Genomic DNA, 23,320 nt, shown 5'->3' on the forward strand with positions numbered 1-23,320 from the left:
AACTGAAATTATCAAGCCGCGTTTGGCGCCTAAAATTTCTGTATGTGTTACGTACATAGCTTCCAGATTATTCTAGATCTGCATGTAGTTCAAATGAATGTTATTTTGACTGTCTTAATCACAATAACTTTTCAGGTATAATTTACATAGTGTTTTCCGGAAATAATTTTTACATAAAGATTTATGCGCCTAAGAATTAATAATGAAGGTTGCAAATTTTGACAATATGGAAACTATCAGATTTATGTTTTTGTATAATTGTTGACTGAATTATCGATAACAAAATACAAAAAATTAAAAATGAGAACAGAAATTTTGTTTACAAAGCTAATATTAGTTTCACTGTAAAGTGATTTTCTACTCGTTTAAAATACGTTTTATTGGTTCACGATCGATGTTGCTAAATGGATCGATATGAAAAATATAATGATATTATTAGGAAAAAGGTGTTTGTGATCAAATTATACAAAATTATGTTTAGATGTGGAGCACGAAATTGAAATGTAAGAATTAAGTCAGGCCGACATTTATACAGAATGGAACATTTCTTCGTTCAAGATCACTAGGAAATATAAATACACGAAAACCATTTTTGCAATAAAAACTTCCTGGCAAATTAAAACTGTGTGTCTGACCGAGACTCGAAATCGGGACCTTTGCCTTTCGCGGGAAAGTGCTCTACCATTTTTTATTTTCTATATAACTCGTTGTGTTTGGTCTAGGCGGACGTCACGAGACATCCGTTCAAGTTGATCGTTGATTCCTTGGCTCAGTTTTCTTATTACAGAGAGCACGCAGCCCTCTGGGCGAACACGCTGAGCTACACAAGCACGACTCAGGCCCTGTGCTCACACCTTTACTTTTGCCAGTATCTCGTCTCCTACCTTCCAAATTTTACAGAAGCTCTCCTGTGTTAAACTGTTCCCCTGTTGCGGCAGACTCGAGGAAGATGCAGATCTGTCGTAAAAGCCATTCGAGTGAGGTGTCTACCTTCGTTGGGGGGCGGGGGGGGGGGGGGGGGGGGGGGGGGAGGGGGTCTGGGTGGTGTGACTTGACCCATCTCATCGCGTTGTACGGCCTTCTGTGAACCATTCTGCACACACCGGTTGCACTACTAAAGCACAACACGTCTACTCAAGTCACACTGATCCATTAGCGCAGGAGAGCTTCTGTAAAGTTTGGAAGGTAGGAGGCGAGATACTAGCAGAAGTAAAGCTGCGAGGACGGGCCGTGAGTCGTGCTTGGGTCGCTCAGATGGTAGAGCACTTGCCTGCGAAAGGCAAAGGCCCCGAATTCGAGTCTCGGTCCGGCACGCAGTTTTAATCTGCCAGGAAGTTTCATATCAGCGCACACTCTGCTGCAGAGTGAAAATCTCATTCTGGCATTTATGCAATAGTTACTGCAGTTCACAGCTATCCATATTTATGACGAATTCTTCAATACATTTGAATCTCCAATCGCATCGTGACTAGTACGTAAACAAGTATGAAATCCTATACTTTGGGGAAAACATGGCGGACAGTTCACCACAGGTTATAGGGGTCTTAGTTCAGTCGTTTACGTCATTCGAGTTGCTTGGAAGACAACTAACGGCCTTTTTCAGCGTCCATCCACGAACAAGGAGACGAAGTCCGGTGAAGACTGCTTGCAACACGGTTGCCTGCAAATGACTAGCAGGGCAACTACCTCAGCAAACATCGAGAAAGGTAAATAAATTTACTAATATCTAAGGCTTATAGATTGCACAAAGGGAACATATCAACGATGCCATACGGAAAAAACCAACTGCGCTGCATTTCTACCCGCGCCTGAGGGAACGGACAGCTACACTACTGGCCATTAAAATTGCTGCACCAAGAAGAAATGCATATGATAAACGGGTATTCATTAGACAAATATATTATACTAGAACTGACATGTGATTACATTTTCACGCAATTTGGCTGCATAGATCCTGAGAAATCAGTACCCAGAACAACCACCTCTGGCCGTAATAATGGCCTCGCTACGTCTGGGCATTGAGTCAAACAGAGCTTGGATGGCGTGTACAGGTACAGCTGCCTATGCAGCTTCAACACGATCCCACAATTCATCAAGAGTAGTGACTGGCGTATTGTGACGAGCCAGTTGCTCGGCCACCATTCAAATGGCCCTGAGCACTATGGGACTTAACAGCTATGGTCTTCAGTCCCCTAGAACTTAGAACTACTTAAACCTAACTAACCTAAGGACATCACACAACACCCAGTCATCACGAGGCAGAGAAAATCCCTGACCCCGCCGGGAATCGAACCCGGGAACCCGGGCGCTGGAAGCGAGAACGCTACCGCACGACCACCAGCTGCGGACTCGGCCACCATTGACCAGACGTTTACAATTGGTGAGAGATCTGGAGAATGTGCTGGCCAGGGCAGCAGTCGAACATTTTCTGTATCCAGAAAGGTCCGTACAGGACCTGCAACAAGCGGTCGTGCATTTTCCTGCTGAAACGTAGGGTTTCGCAGGGATCGAATGAAGGGTAGAGCCACGGGTCGCAACACATCTGAAATGTAATGTCCACTGTTCAACAAAGTGCCGTGAATGCGAACAAGAGGTGACCGAGACGCGTAACCAAAGGCACCCCATACCATCACGTCGGGTGATACGCCAATATGGCGATGACGAATACACGCTTCCAATGTGCGTTCACCGCCATATCGCCAAACACGGATGCGACCATCACGATGCTGTAAACAGAACGTGGATTCATCCGAAAAAATGACGTTTTGCCATTCGTGCACCCAGGTTCGCTGTTGAGTACATCATCGCAGGCGCTCTGTGATGCAGCGTCTAGGGTAACCGCAGCCATGGTCTCCGATCTGATAGTCCATGCTGCTGCAAACGTCGTCAACTGTTCGTGCAGATGGTTGTCTTGTAAATTTCCCCATGTGTTGACTCAGGGATCGCGACGTGGCTGCGCGATCCGTTACAGCCTGCGGATAAGAAGCCTGTCATCTCGACTGTTAGTGACACGAGGCGGTTGGGACGCAGCATGCCGTTCCGTATTACCCTCCTGAATCCACCAATTCCATATTTTGCTAACAGTCATTGGAACTCGACCAACGCGAGCAGCAATGTCGCGATGCGATAAACCACAATCGCGATAGGCTACAATCCGACCTTTATCAAACTCGGAAACGTGATGGTACGCGTTTCTCCTCCTTACACGAGGCATCACAACAACGTTTCACCAGGCAACGTCCGGCAACTGGTTTGCGTATGAGAAATCAGTCGGAAACTTTCCTCATGTCAGCACGTTGTAGGTGTCGCCACCGGCGTCAACCTTGTGTGAGTGCTCTGAAAAGCCATCATTTGCATATCACAGCATCATCTTCCAGTTGGTTAAATTTCGCGTCTGTAGCACGTCATCTTCGTGGAGTAGTAATTTTAATGGCCAGTAGTGTATTATACAGGTAAGAGAAGAGAGAAGTACACCATGAAGCAAAGAAATAATCCGCCGCCTTTAAGAGGGCATTTTAAGAATGAATGAAAGCAGGCGTGCCCCAGGGCCTTAGGCAGCAGACAGTGGTATGGGGCACGGCTAATTTGCGGAGGGAACACGAGACGCGGCTGCTCCCTCCCCTCCCGCGCCATAATGCCCCCCCCCCCCCCAAGCTCCGCAGGACAGCGGTAATTACGGAGCGGCGCAGCCGGCTCGGGTTACATCACGAGAAGGCGCAACACAAACAGAACACGGCGCAGAGCAGCAGCGGGTGCTGCGCTAGCGCTTCCTGAATGCACGACACAGCCGTCTCACTGGGTGCGTGTTCTCCGCTGCCACCGGCACGGCGTGCACCCGGCCCATTAAGGGAACTTTGAGAGCGGCCCTAATTCTGCAGCGGTAGCGCCCACTGTGCTCTGCTGGTGGTAACCCACAATGTCACACTGCGACCTGTTCATTAACCTACACACTGGCACTATTCAGCAATACAAGTCCACCTGTACGCACAATAAGAAAGTTTATCACATGCATCAACGAAGGCCAAAGAACCATAGCTAACCGCTTCGTTGGCCAAGATTAGCTTCGCACACATGGGCGGCAAATTAGAGCCAACGACCATTTTCGACTTTGTTGCGGCTCTGTCGGTTGGCGGTAACATCAAAGCGTTGACTGTCGGCGTTGGAACGCCTCTCCCAGTGTGGACGCCGGGGTCGAATATTCGTTGGTTCAGCAGCGAATTGCTGTGTCTCTAGAATGGGTGTGATAGCAAGTTTTTCAGGACAGCCGCAAGTCGCTCTTAGTATGTTTTATTGATCGGTCTTGCCCTTTAATTTAAAGGACATCATCAGAAACTGTGGAATTTACAAAGGAAATTAGTTGTCTGTTACATTAAGGAGCGAAACCAACCAATAAGACTTACGGAGTACGACTTGTGGTTCTCCTGAAAAACAAAATTCCATCAGTCGCTGTTTCCCCTGCGGGCAATGCCCGCTCTCGCTAAGGGCGTGTATTCATTGAGTTTAAAAATACTGTAGTATAGAATGAAATATAGAGAGAACATTGAAGTTGACGGAGTTTTATCGTGAATGGGAATGTTTATGGGCCCCTACGAACTGCAAATGGTTGGCTCTAAGCACTATGGGACGTAACATCTGAGGTTATCAGTCCCCTAGACTTAGAACTACTTGAACCTAACTAACCTAAGGACATCACATACATCCATGCCCCAAGGCAGGATTCTAACCTGCGACCGTAGCAGCAGCGCGGTTTCGGACTGAAGCACCTCGAACCGCTCGGCCACAGCGGCCGGCCCCTACGATCTGCCATTATAAAAACAATCTGGAAAGACTAGACGCTTGGACGGGAATAATTCGGCTGTTATCAAGGGACACGCACGACATGAGAAAGCTATTGGTGTCTTTATTGACATTTTTTCGCCCTCGACGACTAAGAGAAGCAAACAAGACTGGGAATGACTTAACTTTCTGCTGCAGGTGCAGCTCTCCTGAAACAGGTGTCATCTTTCAAATTTTTAGGACCTACGAAATTCAATAATAATTCGAAATCTGTAGCTTTCATTAGGAAAAAAATTATGTATTAGCATTTATTACAATTCAGTCTTACGGTATACATTAAGCTTGACCAGAGCCAACTACGATTCCACATGGCTAGTAGTAGTAGTAGTAGTAGTAGTAGTAGTAGTAGTAGTAATTCATACCGTTACACTCGTAAAGGAAGCGACAGGAAAACGACTAGACCTCCGTAAGAGCCCTGATTTATTTTGTATTCACGGTCATTACGCTAGATGTTATAATGGTGGCAGAAGTGTCATTCTGCAGTCCGTCGCAAATTTCGTTTCTCTGAACTTTCGCTTAAGGAACGTCGTCTTCGTTCCTGATATTCCCATTGGAGATCAGGGAGCATCTCCGTCATACTCGCTTATTGATCCAACCCACCGGTAACAAATCTAGCAGCCCGTCCATCAGTTACTTCGATGTCTTACTGGTAGGGATCCCAAAAACCACAGTAGCAGAAGTGTCTCCTTTATAGATGAACTACACTTTCCCAGAATTATCTCAATGACCCGATGTCGACCATTCACTTTCCTCCCAGCCGACCTTGTGTGTTCGTTCCATTCCATGTCGCTTTGCGATTGACGTGACTGTCAGCCAGCACACCACTGACGCCGTATTCGAACAACGTAATATTGTTTTTCGTCAAATGTTTTAGCAGAGCAAAAAACAAGAGACCGTGGAAATTTCACAATGGATTTTTCCCCCAATTTTCATAGCCAAAGGGAAAGCGGAAAATGGACAAACAGGGTATCAAATAGCCCAGCAGACAAAGCAAAGGTTTCCGTCAAATAAGCATTTCGGAACGCTCGAAGAGGCCTACTAATTGTCTTGCATTTAATCTAGAAGACATCCTTGCCCACTTATGCTGATTTAGGTCTTCAGTAATTTCTCTACTCAGACTCTGGGAGCCATAATACTCAATTTCAGGCTCCACTTCGTAATTGAGAGCGAATGCATTAGCTGATGTATGACTTACGAAAGCGGAGTGAGAAAGCCGACAACAGATGATACAACGATTACCAATCCCGTGAGGAACTGCAATAACTCAGTAGTCATATAACTTGATTGGCTGCCACGACGGAAGATGGAGGGATTACCATTGGACCACGGTGCCAACGTTTGTTAAGGCATAATTCAGATTTCGCTGATAATCATAAGATATATACTTTCAACAGTAAACTTTTAAGAACATTATAATAACGAAATGCAGAAGAATCAGTTCGTGTATCTCAGACATCCCACCAAAAGGCGCGATCGGCGACGTGATTCAGGCTGCCCATTTTAGTTCCAAGTCAGGGGCTTCACACGATAATCTTAAGAAAACGCAACTCTACGGATAATGCGGGGAGAGACAGAGTTCAGGAGATTATATATATAATTGTTCAAATGGCTGTAAGCACTATGCGACTTAACATCTGAGGTCATCAGTCCCCTAGACTTAGAACTACTTAAACCTAACTAACCTAAGAACATCATCACACACGTCCAGGCCCGAGGCAGGATTCGAACCTGCGACCGTAGCAGCAGCGCGGTTCCTGACTGGAGTGCCTAGAACCGCTCGGTCTCAGCGGTCGGCATATATAATGTTCCAGGATTAGCACTGTAAGTATTTGAACTACTTTACGTGTAACTTTGAAGGCGTCGTTTGTCGTAACTTCTGTGATTAGTTTATGGCTTTATCTGACGGGGTTATTAATTAGAACCATTTGCATTATAGTAAGTTTTGGACTGAATAGTCTAGATGTCCGTTAGTCAATTCACTAGCAACTTTCTTTTAGCCTCTCCTCAAGAACAACGGATTCCCCACCCGAGTGCTACTCTTGTACAGTGTAATATTTCTGGCTTATTCAGCCATCATATTAGACTCCAGGAAGCTATTCCCAGGGCAGTGGAGATGCAAGAAGCATAGAGATGACGCAATGTGGGATGAGGTACCGGTGACAGATGTTAGATTCGGTACCATTCCCGTGAGAAAGACCGCCTGCATGATGTTGCTGCTCTGTGATTGGCTGCTGTGTTCGGCGGTAGGGCGCCAAAACGTTAAACTTTAGTTGCTATTATTAATTAAACCTGTCATCCAAATTACTTCATTTTTTTGGACAAACGTCTCTCAACAGCCAGCCATCAATTAGTCATTTCAAAATTATTAAAATCAAAATATTACTAAAACAAAAGACTGACGATATTACTGCCAATGCACTTCGGTGGCGTTCGGGTCACGCCTTGCTGGCTTGGCGCGTTAAGTGTCTCGGGCAGTCCGGCTCTCCAGTTCTGACCGTTCCAGTAGACAGACATGTTGTCTGTGGGAGGATGTATTTCATGTTACATGACTGTGGAAAGATATGTTCAATACGTTGTAATCAAGAACAGTTTCTCGTGTCTATATCAATAAAAACGCGAGTGGCATCCCAAATGAGTTTATTCGTAGTAGCAGTTCCTTGCGACGTTAATTTCAGCCTCAAGAAAGAGAACCCACGACCTGCGTGCTGTTTTCTGCGCTGGAGACATTATCATCACGAAGAAAGCAGGTTAGTGAAGTGTACAAGAACTTATGTATTACACACAGGGCAGTGGAAACAACTATGCACCTCACGTATACTGCATGCACAGTACAAATGTGCTCAGTGACACGTCATCTGCAGTAATGCAGAGAAGGTAACGAAGGATGAAAGTATTAACACTATCTCACTTTTATTCCTTTTTCTTGCCGTAACAGGGACAAGAATATCATTTGAAGATGTCATTTGCGCAGACAGTTTAAGCATTTCAGAGTTCTGCTGTGGTGTGACAACTACTCTAGTACAAATGGCTAGTTTCGCGGAAGCTGTGGCAACACAGAGGAGAGGAATCCGGAAAGCATCTGCAATAAACAAAGCACCCTTGCAGTCAGTTGCGAGCGTTCTACTACACAGGATTTTATCGCCGTACTGTGGACAGCCTTTCAACAGTCTCGACAGACCAGACGTTGATGGGGGCGACCACTTCAACGCTTCCTGACCCCTTAAAACGACTCATTTACCAAAAAATATTTGTAAAAAATCCCTGGTACTTACACACTGCGCGCTGTGACAGCACCTCAATAGCAGACGTGGGGTCACTCACCTGCAATACAAACAAATGACGTGTTACATATCTTCACAACAAGCAGGACCCTTACAGGAAGGCAGAACAAATGTGTGAACGTTCTCAAGATAAGGTGTTATGAATATTCAATTAGCCTGCAAACGTGTAAAATATTCCGCTTTATTAAAACGATCTCACCCCCCCCCCCTCTCTCTCTCTCGCTATCTTACACACACACACACACACACACACACACACACACACACACACACACACACACACACACACACAAACGCGCGCGCAAACTATTTCCTTCAGCACGAAAGGCACTAAGGATAGTAATATTTTTTTTATTTGCTACTTGCACCGATGGCACGATCATCAGCGTCCGTCTCATAATAACGAAAGCCTGTTCGCACTAACAACTTATAAATTAGGTGTTTCATTCACGGTGCTACAGCCACATGTTAAATGAAATACAATCCCATTTTCCACTCTGGCTGTTTATAGCCTCTGTCATGTATGTCACGATTAACTGAAGTCGGCCGTTTGCCATTTTCAAGCGTGTACTCCTGTTTGTTGTTGTCGTTTTCCGTCCAGAGGCTGGTTTCATGCAGCTCTCCATGCTACTATGTCCTGTGCAAACTTCATCATCTCCCAGTACCTACTGCAGCCCACATCCTTCTGAATCTGCTTAGTGTATTCATCTCTTGGTCTCCCTCTACGAATTTTACCCTCCACACTGCTCTTCAGTACTAAATTGGTGATCCTTTGATGCTTCATAACGTGTCCTACCAACCGATCCCTTCTTCTAGTCAAGTTGTGCCACAAACTCCTCTTCTCCCCAATTCTATTCAATACCTCAAATGGTTCAAATGGCTCTGAGCACTATGGGACTCAACTTCTGAGGTCATCAGTCCCCTAGAACTTAGAACTACTTAAACCTAACTAACCTAAGGACATCACACACATCCATGCCCGAGGCAGGATTCGAACCTGCGACCGTAGCGGCCTCGCGGTTCCAAACTGCAGCGCCTAGAACCGCACGGCCACTTCGGCCGGCTATTCAATACCTCCTCGTTAGTTATGTGATCTTCCCATCTAATCTGCAACATTCTTCTGTAGCACCACATTTCGAAAGCTTCTATTATCTTCTTGTCTAAACTATTTATCGTCCATGTTTCACTTCCATACATGGCTGCACTCCATACAAATACTTTCAGAAAAAAAGACTTCCTGACACTTAAATCTATACTCAATGTTAACAAACTTCTCTTTTTCAGAAACACTTTCCTTGCCATTGCCTGTCTATATTTTATATCCTATCTACTTCGACCATCATCAGTTATTTTGCTCCCCAAATAGCAAAACTCCTTTACTACTTTAAGTGTCTTATTTCCTAATCTAATACCCTCAGCATCACCTGATTTAATTCGATTATATTCTATATTCTCCTCCTATACTGGTAAATTCACACCGTCACCATTTGTAGGTGTATACAAATGTACCGCTGTCATTTTAAAACAGTACCACTGTATTAGCGAGCGAGGACATTCCATATTCGTGAACTCTTCAAAATAATTATATAGAAGCAAAGCTATTACAGGACTCAGTTCTTTGTCTGTGATATGAAGAAAGTTGCATGTATTAACACCACACCAAAACATTCCATTTTTACGCGTTGACACCTGCCTTGAACTGTCTATGAAACACTACGTATGTTCGAGTTACAGATTATTGTTGCAGTTTTTCTTGAATGTTTGCTAATAGAGAGGGCAGAGAGCAACCACGCAATCAAATGATCGTATGGTTTTATTGGTCGGAAGCCATCCGTCTGGGGTTTTTCGATACCCTGGTGCAAGTCTAAATTTGACGCCACTTCGGTAACTTGCAAGTCGAAAAGATGAGATGAAATGAAATGAAATGATTAGTACAACACAAACATCCAATTCCCCAACGAATAAAATCTCCGGACAGACAGTGAATCGAACCCGGGACGCTGTGATATAGAGGAAGCGGTGTTAACCACTGGACCACGAGCTGCAACTAGACGATAAATTGGACTCATGCTATGTGATTCGTACACAAGGTTTACAGAGATGAAAATAAAATACAGAATGTGGAGCCGAGGATTCAAGAAAAAGCATACAGATAAGAGAACAGTAAACACTGAACTTTTATCTAATGGCAAGCAGCTACCTTATTATCACCGAAGGCCCCACAATCCCACAAGCAGTTCCCATTGTTTACGCCAAATCGGTTACACGGACAAGGGGGAGAAAGTGTGTGATGGTAACGAGTACCCAGGCATTGGCGAGGCAGACACAAGAGATGTTATCTGGGCTGTCGAATCCCTGCCAGCAGCTGCTGGGCTCATCTGGCAGAGAGGGACAGATGCGGCCGTTGCGCGCTTGCCGACCTGGCCTATCCCAACTGCAGATGTCGCACCAGGGGGGGGGGGGGGGGGGGGGGGTAGCGACACCTGGCTGCTACAGCACATCTGGATACGCAACTCTGCATGTGGAAAGACATCTACCACGGGCCTGCCGATTCCTGCCGTCAATTCCGTTTCATTCCACAAACCTCCATTTAACGTACAGTAGCAATTGGGAATTACTACCAATAGGAAGAAAGTTCTTTAACCTTTCTTCCTACAAGTCATGTGGATCAGTTAATTATTGATTTCCTAGCCCAAAAGTGTTTCAGTACTCCCATACCATAATCACTAGTTCCATGCTTTAATTACGTATTGTAACGGCCCAGCTACATACTTTTATTTAGTTTCTCGGTAAAATATTAATTTCAAACAATTTGGATTATTGTCGAGTTATAACATCCACGAGATATATATATATATATATATATATATATATATATATATATATAATTACGAGTGGAATATGAACGTGTGGAAAATTACGTAACTCAATAATATTCATTCAATAATGTAATTATTTAAAAAAAAGATAATTATGAAAACAGAGACAATATTTGTTTCACATTCTTTATTAATCCATGTCATTCTTTTCGTTTGTTTTGTACCCTTTTGTCGTCTTCTTCTGACGTACGTCGCCGACGCAAGACGAGAATCGATTTGAGGTCTGTTGAATGAAAAACATTTAATGTAAAATTATTGTACTTTTATGTTCATTTGCTGGTAAAAGTATGAATTGAAACTTCCTGACAGATTAAAACTGTGTGGCCGACCGAGACTCGAACTCGGAACCTTTGCCTTTCGCGGGCAAGTGCTCTACCATCTGAGCTACCGAAGCACGACTCACGCCCGGTACTCAAGTAAAGCTGTGAGTACCGGGCGTGAGTCGTGCTTCGGTAGCTCAGATGGTAGAGCACTTGCCCACGAAAGGCAAAGGTCCCGAGTTCGAGTCTCGGTCGGGCACACAGTTTTAATCTACCAGGAAGTTTCATATCAGCGCACACTCCGCTGCAGAGTGAAAATCTCATTCTGGAAAAGTATGAATTGTTTTATCATAGCGGCAAGAAGCGCAGCCATTGATTGTTAGTTGCGATTATATAGCAACTTCGTCTGTACTTTTAGTTGAAAATAGCATGGTATTGTGTTAAACTAATTTGCAAAACAATTTAATAATTATTTTTATTGGTGGCATCAATTTAAATGATTAATTATTTATTGAGCAAAGAAAAATCTTAATTAAAAAAGAAATCCTCTATCTTTTGTTGGCCGCCATCTTAACTTTCATCACAGCGGCAAATTTAAATTACTTGAAACTGCAAACAATATTCCGATGTGTAAAAAATAAACGTGCACCGGTGGTACTGAACTCTATTTATAAAAAGAAAAAAATTAATCGAATCAGACTGCATTTTCTAAGAACAGTGCTGATGGTATTTATAGTTGAACAAGATTTCATTGCTGATGTACGAGGCCAAAATTAAACTACGCACGAATCACGGAGAAAAATATTTCTGGTAGCATACGTTAGTGTTGTGTGCGGGTGGTATTCTGTGGCTCCTTTTCATGATCAATTTGCTAAGAATAATTAAATCCATCGAAGACAAAAATCATAAAAGCCCTGATGTACGATCTGTAATTTTAGTGATATGAACACAACTTACAGTCAACATTATTACACTGCGTCAGGTGGAATTCTTGTGCAATTTGAACAAAACAATTATCCGGGAGAAGTTGTAGTATGAGTAATACATTATACATGTGTATAATATTGTCAGTATCATTTACAAAATCAAATCAATGCAACTGCTAAAAAAACAGAATGAATTCAAACCGCAGAATACCATATATTATCGTATCATCCACATTCATTGCATTTGTCCATGTTGATGATACACAATTACCGCCACAGAGTGATACGAAAAGGGCAGCAAGTGGAGAAAATGCTTCTATTAATGATTATTGGAAAAAATTTGTTACATATCCTCAACTAAGAGCCGGCATCCATTTTTGAGTTCCTGGGGATGCAGTACGTAGTATCCAGAAGACTTATGCACATGCTTAGCGTGTCCGAAACAATCCACCAAACAGCACTCAACTAAAAGTCGCTGTCGCCGTGGCGAAATGAGAAAATTTTTGGTGGACGTAACAGTCAGTCATTCTAGACTGACGTGTCTATATTTGTGCTAGGCTATTGTTACTAACATTGATTTAAAGACTGTGAGGAAGTCATTATGACGAGGCGCAATGCTGTTATTTTAATGAAAGAACGTATCATTTGTTGTAGTCACCGTTTCCTTCAATAACCGAAATGAACTGAAAATGTTCCAATTTTGTTTCCAGTAATTGAGAGCAGTGCGCAGTTTTTGATTGACTGCTGCGTGAAATTGAGACAGTTGCTAATTCCCTGTTTTATCATTTAATATTATTTGAGTGGCAGTGACGTCCGGAACAGCAGAACATTATAAACAGCAATCACGTGCTAGTAAACTAATACTGTTGTTGTTGTCGTCTTCAGTCCTGAGACTGGTTTGATGCAGCTGTCCATGCTACCCTAACCTGTGCAAGCTTCTTCATCTCCCAGTACTTACTGCAACCTACATTCTTCTGCATCTGCTTAGTTCAAATGGCTCTGAGGACTATGGGACTTAACTGCTGAGGTCATCAGTCCCCTAGAACTAAGAACTACTTAAACCTAACTAACCTAAGGACATCACACACATCCATGCCCGAGGGAGGATTCGAACCTGCGACGAATCTGCTTAGTGTATTCATCTCTTGGTCTCCCTCTACGATTTTTACACTCCACGCTGCCCTCCAATGCTAAATTTGTGATCCCTCGATGCCTCAGAACATGTCCTACCGACCAGTCCCTTCTTCTTGTCAAGTTATGCCACAAACTGCTCTTCTCCCCAATTCTATTCAATACCTCCTCATTAGTTATGTGATCTACCCATCTAATCTTCAGCATTCTTCTGTAGCACCACATTTTGAAAGCTTCTATTCTCTTCTTGTCCAAGCTATTTATTGTCCATGTTTCACTTCCATACGAATACTATCAGAAACGACTTCCTGACACTTAAATCTGTGCTCTATGTTAACAAATTTCTCTTCTTCAGAAACGCTTTCCTTGCCATTGCCAGTCTACATTTTATATCTTCTCTACTTCGACCATCATCAGTTATTTTGCTCCCCAAATAGCAAAACACCTTTACTACTTTAAGTGTCTCATTTCCTAATCTAATTCCCTCAGCATCACTCGACTAATACTAACAGGTGATTTTTATTTTAGGTCCTTTATAGCGGTGACTCACACGAGGCATAAACGTTAAGCTAGGAACACACCTACTTTTATGTTTTAGAAAAAGTAAGACGTCGCAATATAAACACTTTATGTTGTTACTATATTGATTTGTTTTTTAACATGGTTCAGTGTGTTTGATTTATACAAAACCCATTCATTTAGTTTAGCTGCATGGCTTTTTACGAAGTTGGACCAAATTTACTTCAATTGCATGTGCTATGTCAAAGTATTATTCGTTTTTAATGACATTCTCTTCATTTACTTGCCCCCCAAGTAACAAAACTACAAATATCAACTGTAAGGCTAATTAATAGTTCTTGTTACTACAAGCACAATATGATAACCGTTAACCCTGAGGTTGCTTTGACCGTCACAATGTCACTAATCACTGTCCTACTAGAGACTGGTATGTCTTTACCTTCCTCCGACCTTTTAACTGACCTAACACCAGTTATAGGCGAATCTCCAACAACAGTGAGATTCGGTTTTTCTATTAACAAACACTGACTTTTGGACAAATAGTTTGGCTCCTGGACCCCCCCCCCCCTTCCCACCCACCCCCCCCCCCCCCCCCACACACACACACACACGCACATACACAATGCATATATTATATGATCAAAGGTACCCGGACGCCAATTAGTGGTTACTAATATGGGATGTGTCCACCCTTCGTAATTCTAACGGCTTGAACTCTCCTATGGACACTTTTAATAAGGTACCTGAAGGTCTGGAGGAATGACAGATTATTCTCCCTCAAAAGCCGAAACCAGAGAGGGTTGTTGGACGGTGGGGTTTGGAGAGACGTCGATGGCCAAACTCATAGCAAAGGTGTTCCATTGGTTTCAGGCCGATACAATCATCGACTCCGAACTGTTTCTGTACTGTAACCAGTATATAGGGTGTATCACAAATAATCATCCGACTTTTAAAAAGTCATAACTAACTTATTTGAAATATGTGCGTGAACAACGTACCTTTGGTAAGAGCAAATTGTATAAAACTCGACAGCTCCCACTAGGTAGTAACAGTGTGGGCCCATTTCAGTTGTAGTAAAAATGGTGTCTGGACAACAGAAAGCGTTTTGTGCTCTACGTTTTGCGCAGGGCGGGTCGGTAATAACTGTTCAGCGTGGCCTTCGTACTAGGTATGATGTGGATCCACAGCGCATTAGAAAATGGTATGAACAATTCCGAGAAACAGGTTGTTTGTGTAAAGGCAAATCGCCGGGCCGTCCCCGAGTGTGTGACACACACGTCGAACGCATCCGTCATAGTTTCACAACGAGTCCACCGAAGTCCGTTCGCCGTGCAGCTCGACTGCTCAACATGCCCCCGATGTCCGTCTGGCGTGTGTTGCGTCAACGTTTAAACATGACACCATACAAAATTCAGCTACTGCAATCTCTTAGTGAAGGTGACAAACAACAACGTGTCGAGTTCTATAATTTCGTTCTTGGTAAAATGAAGCATGACAGTTTTCTTCCACGCTTACTGTTTAGTGACGAGACAACATTACATTTAAATGAAAAGGTTAACCGTCATAATGTGAGAATATGGGGTACGTAACAACCACATGAAGTTTTACAACATAAGAGGGTCTCTCCAAAATTTAATATGTTTGGTGCAGTTTCGTGGGAAAAGGTGTATGGTCCATTTTTCTTTGCCGAGAACATTGTTAGAGGTAGCACATCTCTCAATTGTTTGAGAACTTTCTTTTCCCACAGTTGGAGACTGATTCGAACGACTTCATTTACCAACAGGATGGGACACCGCCACATTGGCATCTGGAAGTGCGGCAATCTTTAAATCAAAGGATTACTGCACGATGGATCGCTCGTACTGGACCAAAAGATTCAATCTTACATTACTGGCCTCCTAGGCCACCGCACCTGACTGTACGTGTGGGGTCCTGCCCACTCGTCTAATGTAGGGTGCCTAGAAAGCTGTTTACTCGGATAACTAGCAACATACAACCAAACCATATTAATCGAGTTTATTACAGTAATTGAATTGACAATACTTAACTTTGCCTATTTCAAATCAAGTGTCGCAAGCAATTGGCGACATGCGAATAATCAATGTCCTTCGATATACAGAGTGTTACAAAAAAGTACGGCCAAACTTTCAGGAAACATTCCTCACACACAAATAAAAAGATGTTATGTGGACATGTGTCCGGAAACGCTTACTTTCCATGTTAGAGCTCATTTTATTACTTCTCTTCTAATGACATTAATCATGGAATGGAAACACACAGCAACAGAACGTACCAGCGTGACTTCAAACATTTTGTTACAGGAAATGTTCAAAATGTCCTCCGTTAGCGAGGATACGTGCATCCACCCTCCGTCGTATGGAATCCCTGATGCGCTGATGCAGCCCTGGAGAATGGCGCATTGTATCACAGCCGTCCACAATACGAGCACGAAGAGTCTCTACATTTGGTACCGGGGTTGCGTAGAAAAGAGCTTTCAAATGCCCCCATAAATGAAAGTCAAGAGGGTTGAGGTCAGGAGAGCGTGGAGGCCATGGAATTGGTCCGCCTCTACCAATCCATCGGTCACCGAATCTGTTGTTGAAAAGCGTACGAACACTTCGACTGAAATGTGCAGGAGCTCCATCGTGCATGAGCCACATGTTGTGTCGTACTTGTAAAGGCACATGTTCTAGCAGCCCAGGTAGAGTATCCCGTATGAAATCATGATAACGTGCTCCACTGAGCGTAGGTGGAACAATATGGGGCCCAATCAAGACATCACCAACAATGCCTGCCCAAACGTTCACAGAAAATCTGTGTTGATGACGTGATTGCACAATTGCTTCCGGATTCTCGTCATCCCACACATGTTGATTGTGAAAATTTACAATTTGATCAAGTTGGAATGAAGCCTCATCCGTAAAGAGAGCATTTGCACTGAAATGAGAATTGACACGTTGTTGGATGAACCATTCGCAGAAGTGTACCCGTGGAGACCAATCAGCTGCTGATAGTGCCTGCACACGCCGTACATGGTACGGAAACAACTGGTTCTCCCGTAGCACTCTCCATACAGTGACGTGGTCAACGTTACCTTGTACAGCAGCAACTTCTCTGACGCCGACATTAGGGTTATCGTCAACTGCACGAGAATTGCAGGTGTCCTCGTCGTTCTAGGTCTTCCCCAGTCGCGAGTCATAGGCTGGAATGTTCCGTGCTCCCTAAGACGCCGATCAATTGCTTCGAACGTCTTCCTGTTGGGACACCTTCGTTCTGGAAATTGTCTCGATACAAACGTACCGCGCCACAGTTATTGCCCCGTGCTAACGCATACATCAAATGGGCATCTACCAACTCCGCATTTGTAAACATTGCACTGACTGCAAAACCACGTTCGTGACGAAAACTAACTTGTTGATGCTACGTACTGATGTGCTGTAGAGCAATGAGTCGCATGTCAACACAAGCACCGAAGTCAACATTACCTTCCTTCAATTGGGCCAACTGGCGGTGAATCGAGGAAGTACAGTACATACTGACGAAACTAAAATGAGCTCTAACATGGAAATTAAGCGTTTCCGGACACATGTCCACATAACATCTTTTCTTTATTTGCTTGTGAGGAATGTTTCCTGAAAGTTTCGCCGTACCTTTTTGTAACTCCCTGTATACTCCTTCCACCTTTCTGCTTTCCCTTCTTTGCTTAGAACTGGGTTTCCATCTGAGCTCTTGATATTCATGCAAGTGGTTCTCTTTTCTCCAAAGGTCTCTTTAATTTTCCTGTAGGCAGGTATCTATCTTACCCCTAGTGAGATAAGCCTCTACATCCTTACATTTATCCTCTAGCCATGCCTGCTTAGCCATTTTGCACTTCCTGTTGATCTCATTTTTGAGATGTTTGTATTCCTTTTTGCCTGCAGGCAATTGATATGGATCACAAGTTTCAGCTAAACTGTTAAGGTGACGGCTCGTCTTCTAGTGTGGACGGGGCTACCTGGAGCGGCACTTATATTCTCTCCGTCTAGAGGCCTCTCCTGGCTTGGTGTCGTCCTAATCAGCGTTCGATTGGCTGACGTCGTCTCTCAGCCTTCCCTGCTGTTACGTTTCAGGCCGACGTGCCGGCGCTTCATCTCACGCCGGTACAGTACGTGATTATTTCTTGTTGGTGTTTATAAAAGACTCTTTATGTGCCTCCATTTCAGCAACAATAAATGAACCGAGACATGGCGTAACAGCAGCTGTGGAAGCTGTAACCCAAGACATGATCGCTGCAGTGTGGGAACAATATGAATACTGCACTGACATACGCCGTGCGTCTCAATGGGGGCACACTTAACACCTATGAAAAGGTATGATGATGATGATGATGATGAACAAGAAAGCACTGAGTTTCTCGTTCATCAAAGAACAAAACTCATTGTATATGGTTAATACACTCCTGGAAATTGAAATAAGAACACCGTGAATTCATTGTCCCAGGAAGGGGAAACTTTATTGACACATTCCTGGGGTCAGATACATCACATGATCACACTGACAGAACCACAGGCACATAGACACAGGCAATAGAGCATGCACAATGTCGGCACTAGTACAGTGTATTTCCACCTTTCGCAGCAATGCAGGCTGCTATTCTCCCATGGAGACGATCGTACAGATGCTGGATGTAGTCCTGTGGAACGGCTTGCCATGCCATTTCCACCTGGCGCCTCAGTTGGACCAGCGTTCGTGCTGGACGTGCAGACCGCGTGAGACGACGCTTCATCCAGTCCCAAACATGCTCAATGGGGGATAGATCCGGAGATCTTGCTGGCCAGGGTAGTTCACTTACACCTTCTAGAGCACGTTGGGTGGCACGGGATACATGCGGACGTGCATTGTCCTGTTGGAACAGCAAGTTCCCTTGCCGGTCTATGAATGGTAGAACGATGGGTTCGATGACGGTTTGGATGTACCGTGCACTATTCAGTGTCCCCTCGACGATCACCAGTGGTGTACGGCCAGTGTAGGAGATCGCTCCCCACACCATGATGCCGGGTGTTGGTCGTGTGTGCCTCGGTCGTATGCAGTCCTGATTGTAGCGCTCACCTGCACGGCGCCAAACACGCATACGACCATCATTGGCACCAAGGCAGAAGCGACTCTCATCGCTGAAGACGACACGTCTCCTTTCGTCCCTCCATTCACGCCTGTCGCGACACCACTGGACGCGGGCTGCACGATGTTGGGGCGTGAGCGGAAGACGGCCTAACGGTGTGCGGGACCGTAGCCCAGCTACATGGAGACGGTTGCGAATGGTCCTCGCCGATACCCCAGGAGCAACAGTGTCCCTAATTTGCTGGGAAATGGCGGTGCGGTCCCCTACGGCACTGCGTAGGATCCTACGGTCTTGGCGTGCATCCGTGCGTCGCTGCGGTCCGGTCCCAGGTCGACGGGCACGTGCACCTTCCGCCGACCACTGGCGACAACATCGATGTACTGTGGAGACCTCACGCCCCACGTGTTGAGCAATTCGGCGGTACGTCTACCCGGCCTCCCGCATGCCCACTATACGCCCTCGCTCAAAGTCCGTCAACTGCACATACGGTTCACGTCCACGCTGTCGCGGCATGCTACCAGTGTTAAAGACTGCGATGGAGCTCCGTATGCCACGGCAAACTGGCTGACACTGACGGCGGCGGTGCACAAATGCTGCGCAGCTAGCGCCATTCGACGGCCAACACCGCGGTTCCTGGTGTGTCCGCTGTGCCGTGCGTGTGGTCATTGCTTGTACAGCCCTCTCGCAGTGTCCGGAGCAAGTATGGTGGGTCTGACACACCGGTGTCAATGTGTTCTTTTTTCCATTTCCAGTAGTGTAGTTTCAGAAATATCGACGTACCAAAACGGATGATTCTTTTTGATACACCCTGTAGTTTGCCGTTTTGAAAGCTTCTATTTTCCTAAGTAAGTGAAGATGTGAACATCCTCTTATCCTTTATTTATTACTTCACTACACGCTTCGAGCCATCATTCTCTTACCTCCGCGTTGACAAAATGTTTGTCCTTATAGGTGACTGGGTATAGAAGTGCTACCACACGAGACTTTCTTCTCTCTGAACGACAATCATTTTACGAGTAGTAATATTCATTTTTCAGTAGACTCTGAAACTCACAAGGAGACGGCACGACCGTGGGGTCGGGGATTTGTCCGAAATTTTGTGTGGTGAAAGAGGACCCCTAACACCTCACGTAGTTAAAATGTTAGGACGCACTACCCGGAAAATCCCGGGAAAAATCGATCCAAAGTTTCTTAGGTGTTAGTCAATTGCCGAGCCGCCGTCCGGCCTAGATGTTTAGGACTCGGACTCTTACGCCAGAGGTCTCGTGTTCTATTCTTCCTCCAGCACTTTTATTTCCTTCTGTTTCATTTTCTTTTGCTATTCCACCAATTATTCAGGAAGTTTCCCAAACCTACATTATCTTTAACAAATTAGTTACATTATTGAATAAAAATTACTTTCTTTTTGTCCAACAACACAATTCGTGGCGGAGGGTTTTCCATTTTTCATTGTAAAGTATATGAGGAGAAACATTGGGTTTTTAGTCAGAATTACAAAGTCAATTAGGCAACAATCAATTTTTATATATATAATAATTATAAACAATAACGGCAGTGGTAATTATCGTAAAAACAACACAAAGAAGGCATTAATTTTTGCGACATCCTGCGCAACATATAAAAGCGGATTCTTTACAATCACAGGGCGTTTGCAATAAATCTGTTCAAAATCACTCCAAATTAACATTTACGAAAATGTTTCAAGTTTCTGATAATTTTGAGGCAAACCAGGCATATTGAATCATGTCGCGGAATATTGGTGACGATAATTGATGGTGACATATAGAATGAATTTTTATACAATCTTCCCGGGAATTAATTTCACGATTCTCCTGTAACAAAGCGCTGCAATTTTGCAAGCAACAGAAGGAAAAAATAGTGCCGGAGGAGGAATCGAACCAGAGACCTCTAGCGTAAGTATTCGAGCGCTAACTATGTATGCCAGACATCGTCTCGGCAATGGACTAACATTTTATACTCATGAGGCACCTAAGAAACTTTGGATCGATTTTTCTCGGGATTTTCCGAGTAGTGCGTCCTAATATTTTAACCACATGAGGTGTTAGGGGTCCTCTTTCACCACACAAAATTTCGGACAAATTCCGGACCCCACGGTCGTGCCGTCTCCTTGTCAGTGGATTTCACTCTTTACTGATATAACCTGGCATAATGTTACGAGACCATACGCGAAGCGTTTGTACACTCTCTGACGAAGGAGTATTACTTTTCGCGTAATAACTGTCATTCTAGAAGAAATATGTACCGACTAATTGCATCGTCACAAGTAACAGAACTTTATCTTCCTGGAAATGAACGCACAAGATGTCGCACCTGCTCGTGGAATGATATAGAGCTTGCAACTTATTGGTCATTTATTCGTGACGTCCACAGCAGACGCATTTTGGAGCAAGCAGACGTCACATTTAAAGGAAAATTACTGCGGGAAAGTCATTTATAATGGGCTCTTAATGCGAGGATATGGCCTTTTCCTGTAAAGCTTATCGGGTAAGCTGAAACACAACAGATATCCGAGAAGGCGTTTCGCTGAGTGTTACGGGAGATAAAACGGGTACTTCAGTAAGGGCCAATGTCCTGCGCTATTTTAAGTGAAACAGCACTTACACCATGTTGCAGGAGAGCTGTTCCCTCTTGCTCAGGAGAGGAAAGTTGCTTCTTGGCTAGCAGCAGCGAACTTTTTTATCTCATCTGCTGCTGCACCGAGGGCAGGTTTCCTCGTGTTTTGGCTCTTATCCAGGAGAGCGACCCAGTTAAAACCAGCAAATGTTGCACCAACTCAAGGTCCTGCAAATCGCTTTCTGGCACCACACGTGCATTCTGAGTAACACACACGTGTCCTCAACTTTTGCACTTTTTTGTGATAAAAGTATTTATTAAAAAGATTCACTGCTGGTAAAGCAGGGAGCCACAGTTTGCGTTTAAAGCATTTCATTAAAAAAGAGACAGACACCGTCGCCATTATTGAATTCCAAATCAATATTATCTGTTACATACCACAACTGTTCGCAAAACACACAGAAAGTTATTTGACCAAATAGCTGAAGTACTAATGCCTGCTACCGAATCTCTTCGAAGGAGGCCATGTCTACATTCATTAAATCCCGCAACTGTTCGAGGAAGTTTCCACTGCTGGCCAGGGTGGCCGAGCGGTTCTAGGCGCTACAGTCTCGAACCGCGCAACCGCTACGGTCGCAGGTTCGAGTCCTGCCTCGGGCATGGATGTGTGAGATGTCCTTAGGTTAGTTAGGTTAAGTAGTTCTAAGTTCTAGGGGATTGATGACCTCAAAAGTTAAGTCCCATAGTGCTCAGAACCATTTGAAGTTTCCACTAACATGAATAAATTTGACATATTTCAGAGTTCTTCCGCTTATATCTGGAACAGGGTTTCGTCATTTTAGTTTTTTAATACTTCTTTTTCGCCGAGCGTAAGTTTCTTGTTCTGTGGCATTACTAGATAACTTATTTAACGTCTGAAAATTTCCGTTTAATCTACAAGTTATGTTGAATCAATTGGCAGACGCTATCACTTGTTTGGAATCTTTTGAGTTCCAGAAAACTCACTAGATTGTTTTAACAACAATCGTGCTCGCAGTATTCGAAGGAACCAACTGAATTCGCTTACGTCAATTTATTAAGCGACATCTACAGCTTTAGCTACATTAAATCAAGAGAATGACCAATTTATTGGACTGACAAGAAGTTAGGTAAGGTGACTACTTAACTGCACGTTATTTTTTGCTCTTTTGTAACAGTATCAACTATTTGATCCGAATGGAGTAGAAATTCCTCTGTATGTATGTTTTTGCACAACTCTGCTCGCCGAGACAGATGTCACTGGACGAGGAAACTGCATAAGCAAACCAAAGTCTTATTATTATTATTATTATTATTATTATTATTATTATTATTGTACAATAGTAGTAAAAAACAGCAAGTGAGTTCACTATGACGAATTTCGTATGTTATCACTAGCAGGACGCTTCCCAAGCGTCTGCTCCTGAGTGATGTATCGGGGGATAATTCTTACAGATCTTACTGGGATGTGTACGCATTATCTGCTGAGCATCTCACAGCCGTAGACGTTTGAGAAGTGTCCGACTAGTGATAAAATTCGAGATCCTGAAAAGTGAACTCGTTTGTTGCGTATACTGTTACTGCACGACTTATTATTATTATTATTATTATTATTATTATTACTTCCTTCACTTTCTCAGACGTTAAGTCCGGTTAAAAATGGAGTGACACGGACCTTGATCAAGCGTCACATCCTTTTAACTGTACGGTATGTGTTATATTGCATTTAGGAACTTTCGGGTAATTGAACATGTATCAACAATTACGGATTTCTATAGCTGTATATATATGTTTGGAT

At 43.9% G+C, this 23,320-nt stretch overlaps 1 protein-coding gene and 1 long non-coding RNA gene across 3 annotated transcripts in view; both read right to left on the reverse strand.

The window, feature by feature from the left end:
* Positions 1 to 23,320, reverse strand: part of LOC126424740 (alpha-actinin, sarcomeric) — a 517,273-nt gene that overhangs the window by 273,032 nt on the left and 220,921 nt on the right. The gene's annotated exons all lie outside the window — the stretch shown is intronic.
* Positions 1 to 23,320, reverse strand: part of LOC126424744 (uncharacterized) — a 217,683-nt gene that overhangs the window by 142,025 nt on the left and 52,338 nt on the right. Inside the window, exon 2 of the long non-coding RNA XR_007576205.1 lies at positions 8,109 to 8,157. This is a non-coding gene — a long non-coding RNA (uncharacterized LOC126424744). The remainder of the gene's footprint in view (positions 1 to 8,108; positions 8,158 to 23,320) is intronic.

The sequence above is a fragment of the Schistocerca serialis genome, chromosome 10, assembly GCF_023864345.2.
Source record: "Schistocerca serialis cubense isolate TAMUIC-IGC-003099 chromosome 10, iqSchSeri2.2, whole genome shotgun sequence".
Taxonomy (NCBI): Eukaryota; Metazoa; Arthropoda; class Insecta; order Orthoptera; family Acrididae; genus Schistocerca; species Schistocerca serialis.